The sequence below is a fragment of the Coenobita brevimanus genome, chromosome 90 (genome assembly GCF_032717465.1).
Source record: "Coenobita brevimanus isolate Jiangsu-jjx chromosome 90, ASM3271746v2, whole genome shotgun sequence".
Classification (NCBI taxonomy): domain Eukaryota; kingdom Metazoa; phylum Arthropoda; class Malacostraca; order Decapoda; family Coenobitidae; genus Coenobita; species Coenobita brevimanus.
The window spans coordinates 25,198,218-25,211,125 of NC_137043.1; the positions used below are offsets into that span (position 1 = coordinate 25,198,218).

General features: G+C 44.4%; 1 protein-coding gene and 1 pseudogene across 1 annotated transcript in view; one reads left to right on the forward strand and one right to left on the reverse strand.

Moving 5' to 3' along the window:
• CysRS-m (cysteine--tRNA ligase-like protein, mitochondrial) overlaps positions 1-12,908 on the forward strand; it is a 245,783-nt gene that overhangs the window by 89,852 nt on the left and 143,023 nt on the right. The window lies entirely within an intron of this gene.
• LOC145411790 (5S ribosomal RNA) lies at positions 11,462-11,581 on the reverse strand (annotated as a pseudogene).

Consider the following 12,908-nt stretch of genomic DNA (forward strand, 5'->3'; position numbering starts at 1 on the left):
TTTTTCCTTGTGTATCTCTCTCCAAAATGAATGACAATGTGTCGGTCCCCCCCCCTTCCCCTCCTCCAAGGCCACCACTCCATGCTTTCTCTTCAGTACTGTAATGCCATGTGGCAGCAGTGTGTACAGTTGGCACCTCCACCTACCAGGCACCCCAGGACGGTCCTATCTCTCAAACAGAAGTGGGAGATTATCAGGAAACTGAAGGAGGGATGGATGGTGAGTAGGATGGCCAAATTTTTTTTTTTTGGGGGTGTTCCTCGTATGACCCTCCAGGACATCAAGAAGACACAAGAAATAGTTTTGCAAGATGGAACTGTATATGGGAAGATATCCCAACATCTTGAATTGAAAAATGGTCAGACCCAAGCACCAGGATTTAAACCAGGCAGTGTTGAAATGATATTGTCAGGCAGTGTTGAAGTGATACTGTCAGCAACGGAACAGTGGTGTTGTGGTGTGTGCAGTGGAGCTCGAGGATGTGGTGGTGAAGTCTGCTCAACACCTGGCCATAACTGCCACTAACCACATGGGATTTATTATATGTCAAGAAATTCTCTCTGCTGTCTGGTGAGCTTATTCACCCTAATGTCTTCTGTTTTATTTCTGTCATTCATGCCTCACATATCTCTCTCTGTCTCACTCTGTCTCTCTCTCATGTTTGGTTAGCCCTGCCTCTCCTCTTTCTGTCTGCCTAACTCTACCTGCAGGTGTCTTACTTATTACAATATTCAAGGATATTTTTCTTTGTTTGAACAGTTATGCAGTACAATTATAATTTTTTTAGGGGGCTAGATCCCCTTTGGGGGGGTTTGGGGAGAGTAATACAGTACCCTCACGTCCAACTATGGTATTTTTCTCAGACAGTACAACCGTACTTGACTAAGTCCATTCTGGACAAACAACAGACCTTATGGGAAAAATGAATAATGTCAGGCAAGGTAGGGTAGTGGATGTTGGAGTGGCCCTGGTGAGAGAGGATAGTGTTTGGAAACTCCCTGTACTGTTGTTTGCAGATGATATTGTGTTGTTAAGTGAAGACGAAGGGGAGCTGCAGGGCTTGGTGGATGAGTTTGAGAGAGTGTGTAAGAAACAGAATCTAAAGGTGAATGTAGGGAAGAGTAAAGTGATGGTCTTTGAGAGAGGTGAAGTTAGTGAATGTACAGCGAGGTTGGATGGCGAGGAATTGGAAAATGTGAGTACGTTTAAGTACTTGGGCAGTGTGATGAGTAAGGATGGAGGTTTGGAGGGTGAAGTGCTTGAAAGGGTACAGCAGGGAAGTAAGGTTGCTGGTTCTTTGAAAGCAGTGATAAGAAACAGGGAAGTGAGCATGGAAGTGAAAAAGTTACTACATGACAGTATTGTGATACCAACTCTAACGTACGGAAGTGAAGCTTGGACATTGTTGGAAGGACACAAGTCAAGAGTGAGAGCAGTGGAAATGAGTTATTTAAGAGGAGCCTGTGGAGTCACGTGGAGAGACAGGCTGACGAATGAGGATATAAAGGAGTGTTGTGGTGTGGATGTGGATGTGATAGGAAGCGTTATGAGGAACGGACTGAGGTGGTTTGGCCATGTGGAGAGGATGGAGGGTGAAAGACTGACGAAGAGAGTGTATGTGAGTGAGGTGGAGGGGGGAAGAGGGAGGGGGAGGCCGAGGATGAGATGGAGGGATGAGGTGGAGAGGTATATGAGAGAGGGGGGTGTGAGTTGGAAGCAGGGCAGTGAAATGGCGGGGGACAGGGCGACTTGGAGGCGATTTGTTTGTGGCCACCCCAAACGGGATTGAGGCGTCTGGCAATAGATAGATAGATAGTAGCCTTGAAAAATTCCCCTCAATATTCAGCTTAACTACATTTTGACACAACTAAGATTTTACCAACCTTTCAGGTGAGTGGTGATGGGCTTGAGGGGAAAGGGGGAGGGGTTTCTGAGGCTGTAGCAGGTCCTACTTACCCCATGGAGGAGGGCCTTTAGGATCCTGAGGAGGCCTCTTTACCTAAGCATCCCCCATATGTCCCTCATACTCGCACACTGACACATCGTCATCTTTGTCATCAGGGGGATGTGCAACACTGAATTTAACTGGCACGTGTCACAAGTCACGAGGAAGGCATACTAGACTGGTACGGCAGTTCTAGGGAAACTTTCCTCAGTGTTAGCCATCTTCCCGCCCGCGCGGGGATTGTAGTACTTGACGCAGAACGTCAGTACTGGAGAAGAACTCCTAGGACTTGGCCCACTTTACGCGGCGGATCTGTACTAACCCAGCAAATCCATATGACAGTAATAAATTATTTAATTTTTTTGCCGACCATACTGGACGAGAACAGTACTGGACAAACAGATACTGGATGTGAGGGTACTGTACATCAGTTTTCATTAGTTCATCACCTTCTGACACCCCTTTGGCCACTGTATGCTTGATAATTGAGAGTTTGCTTTTACTGTACTGTATTCACCCGTGGAGAGCGACCATGGTTCCATAGGTACCTGCCGCCAAGCAACAGCTTGGCCGAAATTTCGAGTCTTACAGAATTGAATGAAACACACATCATAGTCTTGGAAATGTTCGCGCGCATCCGGCAATTTATATATATATGACCACATAAAGTCACATGGTGGTTAGATAAAATGGCCAGAAGATGAACAGCTGATGGCATGAGCAGCCCACCACCCACGGTGAGTGAGGTAAGGAAGGGCATTGTCTAGCAGCCTATATTTACCATGGCCTTGGGCAAGGATCCCGTGATTATTGTATCATCAACCTCCTCTCTTTCTCTCTCTCTCTCTCTCTAACTGCGATAAATTACCTTACTCATTGCCGACTAAGCATACGTTATTATACAGTTTACTCGTACCTCTCTCTCTCTCTCTCTCTCTCTCTCTCTCTCTCTAACTGCGATAAATTACCTTACGCACTGCTGACAAAGCTTACGTTACTGTACAATTTACTTGTAACTCTCTCTCTCTCTCTCTCTCAGACTATGATAAATTACCTTATGCACTGCCGACAAAGTATACATTATTATACAATTTACCCATAACTCTCTCCCTCTCTCTCTCTCTCTCTCTCTGAGAGAGGAGGGAGGGAATGGAGAATGAGAGAGAGTGAAGAGGGATCGATATTATGCCTTATCTCGTCATTCGATGGGACGCTGCTTGTGCCATTCCTGTATTTATTTTCTCTCTCTCTCTCTCTCTCTCTCTCTCTCCGAGAGAGGAGTGAGGGAATGGAGAATGAGAGAGAGAAGAGGGACCGATGTTATGCCTTGTCTCGTTATTAGAAGGGATGCTGCTTGTACCATTCCTGTATGTGTTATCTCTCTCTCTCTCTCTCTCTCTCTCTCTCTCTCTCTCTCTCTCCGAGAGAGGAAGGAAGGAATGGAGAATGAGAGAAAGAAGGGGGACTGATGTTATGCCTTATCTCGTCATTCAAAGGGACACTGCTTGTACCATTCCTGTATTTATTCTCTCTCTCTCTCTCTCTCTCGCTCTCCCCTTCCCTCCCCCTCCCTGCCTCCCTCCCTCCCTCCCTCCCTCTTTCAGACTACGATAAAATACCGTACGCACTGCCGACAGAGCATGTTATTATACAATTTACTCGTATCTCTCTCTCCCCCCCCTCTCTCTCTCTCTCTCTCTTTCTCTCGTGTGTGTTTGTGTGTGTGTGTGTGCAGATCTCCTTTATCTCTCCCTCAGTCTGTCTGTCTGTCTGTCTGTCTCTCTCTCTCTCTCTCTCTCGCTCTCTCTCTCTCTCTCTCTCTCTCTCTCTCATTGTGTGTGTGTGCAGAAACCCTAGTCCCTGATGAGGAGTTGGCGGCGCCACTGGGAGGAAAATTTACGTGTGCGATCCATGGTGTCCACACATGCGTATTCTGAGCGTATATGGGGCAGTGCGTGGGTGGTATCGAGAGTTGCCACCTGCTCCTATTTCCCATACAAATTTCATCCACCTACTCCTCGTGGCATTTGGTACACCTTTGAAAATTCTGCTCATTTGAGGCCTGTCACTCTCGACTCTGATAAGTCCCAAATGAGTCCTGTTGCTTTCTACAGGTTAATATACACTATATGCATGTGTGTATATATATATATATATATATATATATATATATATATATATATATATATATATATATATATATATATATATATATATATATATATACATATATATATATATATATATTTATATAAGGATTGCATAGGTAGGAATGCTCGAGCGGTGTGTGGTGTGGCAAGAGTAATAACAAAGAAGATAGGTACGGCATGGTGGGATGAAGAGGTTAAGAGAGCAGTGGAGGAAAAGAGGAAGGAGTGGCCAGAGTGGTTACAGGACAGGGGTTCAATTTAAGTAAGAACTGAATATTTTGAGGCCAAGAAGCACGTAAAGAGACTAGCGATGAGGAAAAAGAAGGAGGTAAATGGTGATCTAGGAAGAAAAATGAATGCTAATTATGCTGAAAATTGGAAGTTATTCTGGAAAGAGGTGCAGAAATGTAGAAGTGATTCTTTCCTCTTCCTTCTGCTTATGGGTGACTCAACACTGAGTGACAAGCCAAATGGTATCCTGTACACCAGGAAACCATTTACTACACTGTTTGGTAACCATATAATCAAATTATGGCACCTGGTGGTTTCGTGAGTAATTACGGCGTTCCAATTGGATTGAGTCGGTGCAAGTTTGTATCCAAGGGATGGTTGGGGTTTACTGCTCATGTAATGCCACTCAGGGATGAGTGAGGCGGGTCACTCTCATCTTAAGTGTCAGGACCAACTTGCCCAGTCCCGGTCTCTTATTTCTCCTCATGGGGCAACATTGGATTGGATGATGGATGGATGGATGGACAGTGGAAAGAAATGTCAAAGTGTCAAGGATTTAAGTGGTAGATTATTAACCCATGGGGATGAAGTAAAGACCAGATGGAAAGAACATTTTGAAAGCCTGATAATGTGTTAGTGTGCACCGCTGTCCCTGTCCTACCACCATCCCCTCACTTCATCCCCTGTCCCCAGCTGCCCCCCACACTAGCTGTGGGAAGAAAAGGAACATGGGGAGGGAGAGAGGGAGAATATGAGCGGGAGAGAAGAAAGCAAAAGGGGATAGAGGAAGGGAATGAAAGAGAATACAGTATGAGAAGAGAGTGGGAAGATAAAATGTGAGAAGCATAGAGAGTGAAAAAGGACAAAGGAACGAAAGGAAAGGAAAACAGGGGAGGTGGAGAGAGGGGGAGTGTGAGGTGAAGAGAAAAAAACTGAGGGAGAGAGAGAGAATAGGGAGGAAGGGATGGAAGAAAAGAGAGTAAGAGAAGAAGAAGAAGAAGAAGGAGGAGGGAGGGAGGGAGTAAGGAGGTGTGAGAAGCAAAGGAAGGGAAAAGAAAGAGGGAGGGAAAGAGGAAGAAAGTGAAGGGAGAAAAAAAAATAGTGGGAGAAATAGAGAGAAGGGAGAGAGAACTGGGAGGGACAGAGGGAAAGAAAGAAAACATGAGAAGAAGAGGGAAGGGGAGAGGATATAGTGTGAAAAGCAGGGGGAGGGAAGAAAAAGAAAACAGGGGAGGGAGAGAGGAAGAAAGTGAGGGGGAGAGAAGAAAACAGGGAGAAAGAGAGAGAGATTAGGGAGGAAGGGAAGGAAAAAGAGGGTGAAAAGAAGGGGAAGGGAGGGAAGGAAAAAGAGGGTGAAAAGAAGGGGAAGGGAGGGAAGGAAAAAGAGGGTGAAAAGAAGGGGAAGGGAGGGATGATAAGAAGCTGTGAGAAGCAGGAGGATGGAAAGAAGAGAGAGGGAGGGAAGAAAATAACGCTGGGGGAGGGAAAGAAGGTGCAAGAAACATGAGACAGTAAGGCTAAGTAGGGAGGGAAGATTGGAGAAGGAGGGACAAAAGGGAAAGCAAAAGAGGGAGAGTGTGAAGGATGTACAAGAGGGAGGAAAGGAAGAAACAGAGAGAGATAATGAGATGAAGGAGGATGTGAAAGTTGTAGTAGAAGGAAAGCAGAAGTGAATGAAGATTCAGACAAAAGGAGGATGTTTGTGTATTTACCTATTTGTATTTTCATATTTGTAGTATACAGGAATTGAGCAATGCTCGTGTTGTCCTGTCTCCATATCCACATTTATCAAGTCTACCTTTACACATATGAATGTTTTTCTCATGCACCACCTCTTTGTCTAAGTCGTTCCAAATATTTAAGTATTTACCTAATATACCTAATTGTGATATACATGGAATGTACTATGCTCGTGGGTTTCCGTCGCTGTTTCTCAATAAGTTGAATTTAGCTTTAAACTCGTTTAAGTTTTTAGACTGGACGATCTCTTTGTCCAGGCTATTCCATAAGTCTATACTTCTGTAAGGAAAGCTATATTTCTTGATATCCTTCAAGCAGCTTGACTTTTTCAATTTTATTCCGTGTCCTCTTGTTGCTTTCTTATCCCATACAAACAGATCTTCTTTGTCAATTTTATCTACTCCCACCATGGTCCTGAACACTGCAATCATGTCTCCCCTCTTTCTCCTTTCCTCTAAGGAAGGCAAATCCAGTTTTTCCAGCCTCTCTCTGTATGACAGGTCTGTCAGACTGGGGACCATCTTGGTTGCTGTTCTTTGTATTCTCTCAATCTTGTTTATCTCTTTCTTTTTGTGTGAGGACCACACTACCGCTGCATATTCTGCCCTGGGGCGGATCATGGCCACTATCAATTTTTTCATCATCTCCTCATCCATATAATGAAATGCTACTCTTATGTTAGTCAAGAGTTTATAAGTCTCTCCAACTATCTTGTTAATGTGCTTTTCTGGTGACAAACTGTCTTGGACCAGCACTCCCAGATCTTTCTCTTCTCTCCTTTTTGTGATTAATTCATTACCCAACAAATAATTCAGTGATGGCCTCCTGGTACTTTTACCCATTTCCAATATTTTACATTTCTTTACATTAAATTTCATTTCCCACGTCCGGCTCCAATTGTGTATCCTATCCAAATCCTCCTGCAGTATTTTACAATCCTCCTCAACCTCTACCTTCCTCAAGATCTTTACATCATCAGCAAACAGACTTGCATAACTGTTCACTCCATCTACCATATCATTTACGTAAATCAGGAACATTACTGGCGCCAACACTGAGCCTTGAGGGACTCCACTTGTTACTTCCCTCCATCCAGACATCCTATCCTTTATTACTGTCCTCATTTGTCTGTCTCTTAAAAAGTCTCTCATCCATTCCAGAAGTTTCCCCTTTAGTCCTCCTATATATTGTAGTTTCCACATTAATCTCTTATGAGGTACCTTGTCAAAGGCCTTCTCTAAGTCTAAGTACACACAATCCACCCAACCATCTCTCTCCTGTACCACGTCAATCGCTCTTGAGTAAAAGCTCAACAAGTTAGAAACACATGACCTTCCACTTCTGAATCCAAACTGACATTCAGCCAAAATATTCATCTCTTCCAGATATTTTATCCATCTGTCTTTCAGGATTCTCTCACACAATTTTGCAACCATGCTGGTTAGAGACACTGGTCTATAATTCAGGGGTTCTTCCCTGTTTCCTCCCTTGTAAATTGGTACCACATTTGCCCTCTTCCGTTCTTGTGGCACTTTCCCCTCTTCCAGTGAGCATACGATTAAACTGTGAATTTTATCTGCCAGTTGTTCTCTGCATTCCTTCAGTACCCAATTAGAAATTCCATCAGGTCCTGGGGCTTTCCTTACATCTTGAGTTTCCAGTAACTTATACACTTCCTGTACCTCCACTCTTATATCTTTCATCACCGGAACATTTCTAATCACCCCCTCCCCTTCCACAAGCTCCTTTTCTTTAGTGAAAACTGACTGGAAACATTTGTTCATTATTTCTGCTTGCATTGCCGCATCCTTAACCCCTACACCGCGGGCATGTTTACCAATGTTTTGCGTGTCCCGTGGGGTTATTCGGGCTCCGACAGACTCTCAAAAAATATTTGCCAAAAATCAGTTATTAGTCCTAGAATAATAAAATTACATATGCTTATGGCACATACCTTCAGCTTTCTCCTGGAATGTTAGTTGAGCCTTCTTCGGTTACCGTAGGACTTGTGGAGACATCTGAAGTAGGGTAACGAAGTCTCCACTTTACACTTCCCGACAACCCGTAATATGATTACCACAGCCAGATATAAACACTATAAACACTATTCTATGATTTTCAAGTAGTTTGGGATCCATACTCCAAAAAAAAAAACACTGTGAAAGCAATGGAAATTACGAGTGCGTCTGATCGTCGCACTTGCGCTAGTTCGCTCTTGGTACTCTGTCATTTATTATTCATAAAACCCCTCACACTTTATATTTCTATTACTATATCACACTTATATATATCTGGAGTCTTTCTCCATAAGTTTCCTTCAGTCGTATTAGTTTATTGTCACTAAGTCATTCAATTTTTCATTCAGTAAAATACGTAGAGAGCCATGGATTCACTTTCACTGTTATAACATAAATTATTTGTACTCATATTCTTATATTACTAATTACAGTACTTACATTACTATTTACATTTTCTATTCTATTTTCAATATTTACCCTTCTATTTTACTTACACTATGTTATTCACTGTCACTTTCAGTAAGATAAAACTATAATACACTGTTCAATCATATGTACTGAACATCCATTGCTTTCACCTGCTATTTACACATTAGTTACACATTATTTCCAAATTATTCTGTTTTCACACTTACACTGTTAGAACTGCTTCTGGCTGTGGTAATCGAAGAAGCAGGTAACACAGAGGGGAACCTGGCACTCAGCGCACTGCCAAGAGGTGCGTTTGTGCTCAAGTGTGCGGCAGGTGGTATGTGCACATACCTGACACCTGCGAATCGCAGCCTTCCTTTTCCCTGTGGCAGGCATAAGCTCAAGTTTGTGCTGATCCATATACGCCCTCTGCTCAAGTCGGTTGGGAAGTGTTACTGGATGGCGCCTTGGAGTTGCTGCTGTCACCCTACCATATCTTTCCAGCAGCTGCTGGACACAAGTCCTGGCGAACAACCTCAGGGAGAAGGACTTGGGTGGCTTGACCTTCATCTTGTACAGGATGAAGGCGTTCAGCATCGTCATATCTATGAGATGCAGAAAAACATTCCTGTACCACCTAGTATTCTTCCTGAGGCAGTCGATCTCGCCAATCATCATGTCGGACTTGTCCACCAGCCGCATGTTGATATTATAGTCCAACACAGCATCAGGTTTCATCACAGGTTCGCCTGTCCTACGGTCAACCTTCCCACTGTCTCTCATCTCCCCCTTATGCACAGTGGTGAGCATGTGCACGACCCTCTTGTCATGCCACCATATTGCCAGCATCTTCTCAGACTTGCGTAGGTGCACGTCTCCTCGCTGCAAGGTTCCTGCCTCTGGGAATTTGGGGAAGTGGGCACGATTACTTTTCACAGTGCCGCAGGAGCCAATGCCGTGCTCAGAAAGGTATTTGGCAAGTTTCAGTGCTGTTTAGTAGTTGTCTGTATACAGCCCATGATTCCCAGCAAAATACTTTTCCAGGAACACTTTCACTACACAGCCTGAGAAGCCAAGGGGGTTTGTTTTATCCAGATCGACAGTGCTGGCTGAATGTATGACGAAGTCAAGGATGTACCCCGTCTTTCAGTCGCACAGTACAAAGAACTTAATTCCAAAGCGATGGCGTTTGCTTGGAATGTACTGAACAAACCGAAGACGTCCTCTGAACAAAACCAAGGATTCGTCAGTGACAACCTTCTGAAAGGGGTGGAAGAATGACATAAACTTATCCTTCATTCTGCTCAGAATCTCCCGGATCTTCCAGAGTGGGTCGGTTTGGGAAGGTACATCGTTGTCGGCAAAGTGCAGGTTTCCCATGATGTTCCGGAAGCGATCTCTGGCCATGTACTTATTGAAGGTGGGTGAGGGTAGTAAGGGGTCCATGGACCAGTATTCTTCCAACTCTTGCTTCTTGGAGTGTGGCATCAGAAGCATGAGGGCAAAGAACACATCCAGCTCCTGCACTCCCAGCATGGACCACTGTTGCATCTTGGCTGCACCTGTACCACTTGCAGCACGTTGTGATTCATACCTGTTGGTCTCATCACATATGTGCTGCATGACTTCGTCATCTAGGAAGGCCAAAAGGTAGTCGACACACTCAGCATTTTCGTCCATAGTGAAGGCAGGCTGAACTCCTGAGGAGCTCTCATCAAACACTAAATTTTCTGGCACAAAATCTGACCCTTCCGTCCACGCGAAGGTGTCCAGGATTCCCTGTCGTGGCGGTGTAGGGCGGGTGGTGGTGGTGGTGGTGGAGGTTGGCTGTGAGGCAGATTTATCTCGGTCAAGGTCACTCGCGCTGACCCTAGGTTGCCGTACAGCACTAGCAGCCCTTACCCTACTAGCTACACTACTTTTCACTCTCCTTGATTTACCTCTACCTCTACGGCCTGCCTTCACTGTTGATGCTGGTGGTGACTCCGATGACGAAGACTCCGGAGATAACTCAGCCGATGATGATGGAGAAATGAGTGAAGTGGGGCTCGGGGAATGGGGAGGTGAATGCACTTGTGACTCATGGCGGGCTGGGTCACGTGGGGGCATTGTTCTGGGACTAACACGCCGCCTTTTCACTCCCTTCCCAAATTCCTGTCCTTGCTGCACTAAAGGCTCCTTTCCCTTGGAGCTAGACACTAATTCTGACACTGAAGCACTCGTTGTAGCTGTTTCTGGCACGATAACCTCACCCGGCTCATCACAAGATTCACCCGAATCGTCAAAGTCACTGTCCATCATAACCATGGACAATTCTGCCAGTTCACGTGCCACTGCAGAGTCGCTAAGGCCTTTCCTGCGTGCCTCACTACTTTTCTTAGGGGTAGAGGTCACGGGGCCCTTTGCAATGGGCGCAGAAGCGGCAGGAATGGCGGGGCGCAAGTGCGACATTGTTTCTCTACAGCGGAGGACAAGGAACTAAATGCCGCGGCTTATCTGAGAAGGGAAGGGTTGACAATGACACTTACGCTGACTGCTGCTAACTTACATGCTAATTTTTTATAGGTAGAAAATCTCGGCAATACATAAAGAAATAGGTAGTTCCAGGTGAATGTAAATGTCACTTAGGCTTCTCCCTTCCTTTCTGATATATATTTTCATTACAGACATCGATTACAAGGCATAATTCAAAGGGGAAATTACCGTGGTAATGTAGCGAATGAATGCACGTGAGGTTTTGTCAGGTGATAATTAGCCAATTCCTTTTTGTATAACACTATCACTTACCTGTTTTTTTTTTGGTATATATTATTTTGTATAAGTATAGGGCATAGGGCTTATTTCATTTCATTCATTCATTGCCAGACACCATGTATCCCAAACAGGGTGGCCAAGGGCTTAGAGTTAATTATTTTACAGGGAGGGGCACTAATCCTCCACTACCCCACTTGACACATAGGGAGTTATGCCAACAGCATCTGGTGTTCCCAGGCGGTCACCCATCCAAGTACTAACCAGACCCAACGTTGCTTAACTTCGCTGATCGGACGGGAAGCGGTGTTCTCAACGTGGTATGGGCTTATTTCAATGGATGAAATCTGTGGAAAAATCCGGGGGAAATTTGCGTAGCGCAGCGGGGTGTGGGAGGTGAGAGGACAGGGTAATGGAGGGCAGGTAGGGAGGGGAGTCACGAAGGGGGTAAAATCGCTAAATTGTCAACAACGGATGGGAGTACAGATGAGATTTGGAGTGCGACTAGTGTTGGACATTGGCAGTACTGATAGATGATACAAGCCACCACTTGAGAGCCCGGGATAATTCAAAATAACACAGAATCACAAAAGTGACGCCCCGCGGTATGATCCATTGTGGCCGAGCGTCACGAAAGTGACACCTCGCGGTTAAGGGGTTAAAGACCTCTCCTTCTACTTTCAGTTTGGTAATTCCTTCCTTTTGTTTCAGTTTGCCACTAACAAATCTATAAAACAGTTTAGGTTCATCCTTGCACTTGTCTATTATACCTTTTTCAAAATTCCTTTCTTCTTCTCTACGTATTCTTGTGTATTCATTTCTTGTTCTTTTATATTCTTCCTTTGTTCTGTTGTTACCTCTCTTTCTCCAATTGTTCCATGCCTTATCTCTCTCTTTTTTTGCTATCATACACCTTCTATTAAACCACTCCTTTTTCCTGTTTCCTTTCCCTCTTACTCTTGGTACAAATTTTTCCACTCCCAAATTATAGAGGTCTAGAAAGATATCCCACTTCCTCTGTATCGCTCTTGTTTCTCTGAATTTTCTCCAATCCGCATTTTCAAAAAAGTTTCTCAATCCGGTGAAATTTTGCTTTCCCAAAGTTGTATCTTCCCTGTCTATGAAGCTCGTCTCTTGGCTCAACGTTCCCTATTAACATCTGGAACTCAATGACCACGTGATCACTTTTTCCTAAAGGACAGAGATATTTCAATGATTCTATTACATCGGGTTTTTTGGTGAACAGTAAATCTAACCTTGCTGGTGTGTCCTCACCTTGAAACCGTGTCTCTTCTTTGACCCATTGCGTCATCACATTATTCATTATTATATTTAATAACATAGTGCCCCACGAATCCTCGCCACCTCCTGATTACCATTCCTCCCAGTTCACCTCTTTACAGTTAAAGTCACCCACCAAAATTATATTATTGCTTTTCTCAATTATTTTTTGTAAATAGCTAGCCATATCTGACAACATCTCATGGTATTCGTCATCCTTCCATGCTCTCGTCTTTGGGGGAACATACACTACCGCGATATCTCTCTTAACCCTCCCAGACGCACTCACGCGATTCGCGTGATGTCGCCTTGCACTAGGTCTTGCACAGTCACTCGAATCGCGTGGTTTAGGCACAAAAATATTCTTCAGAAAAAAACTTA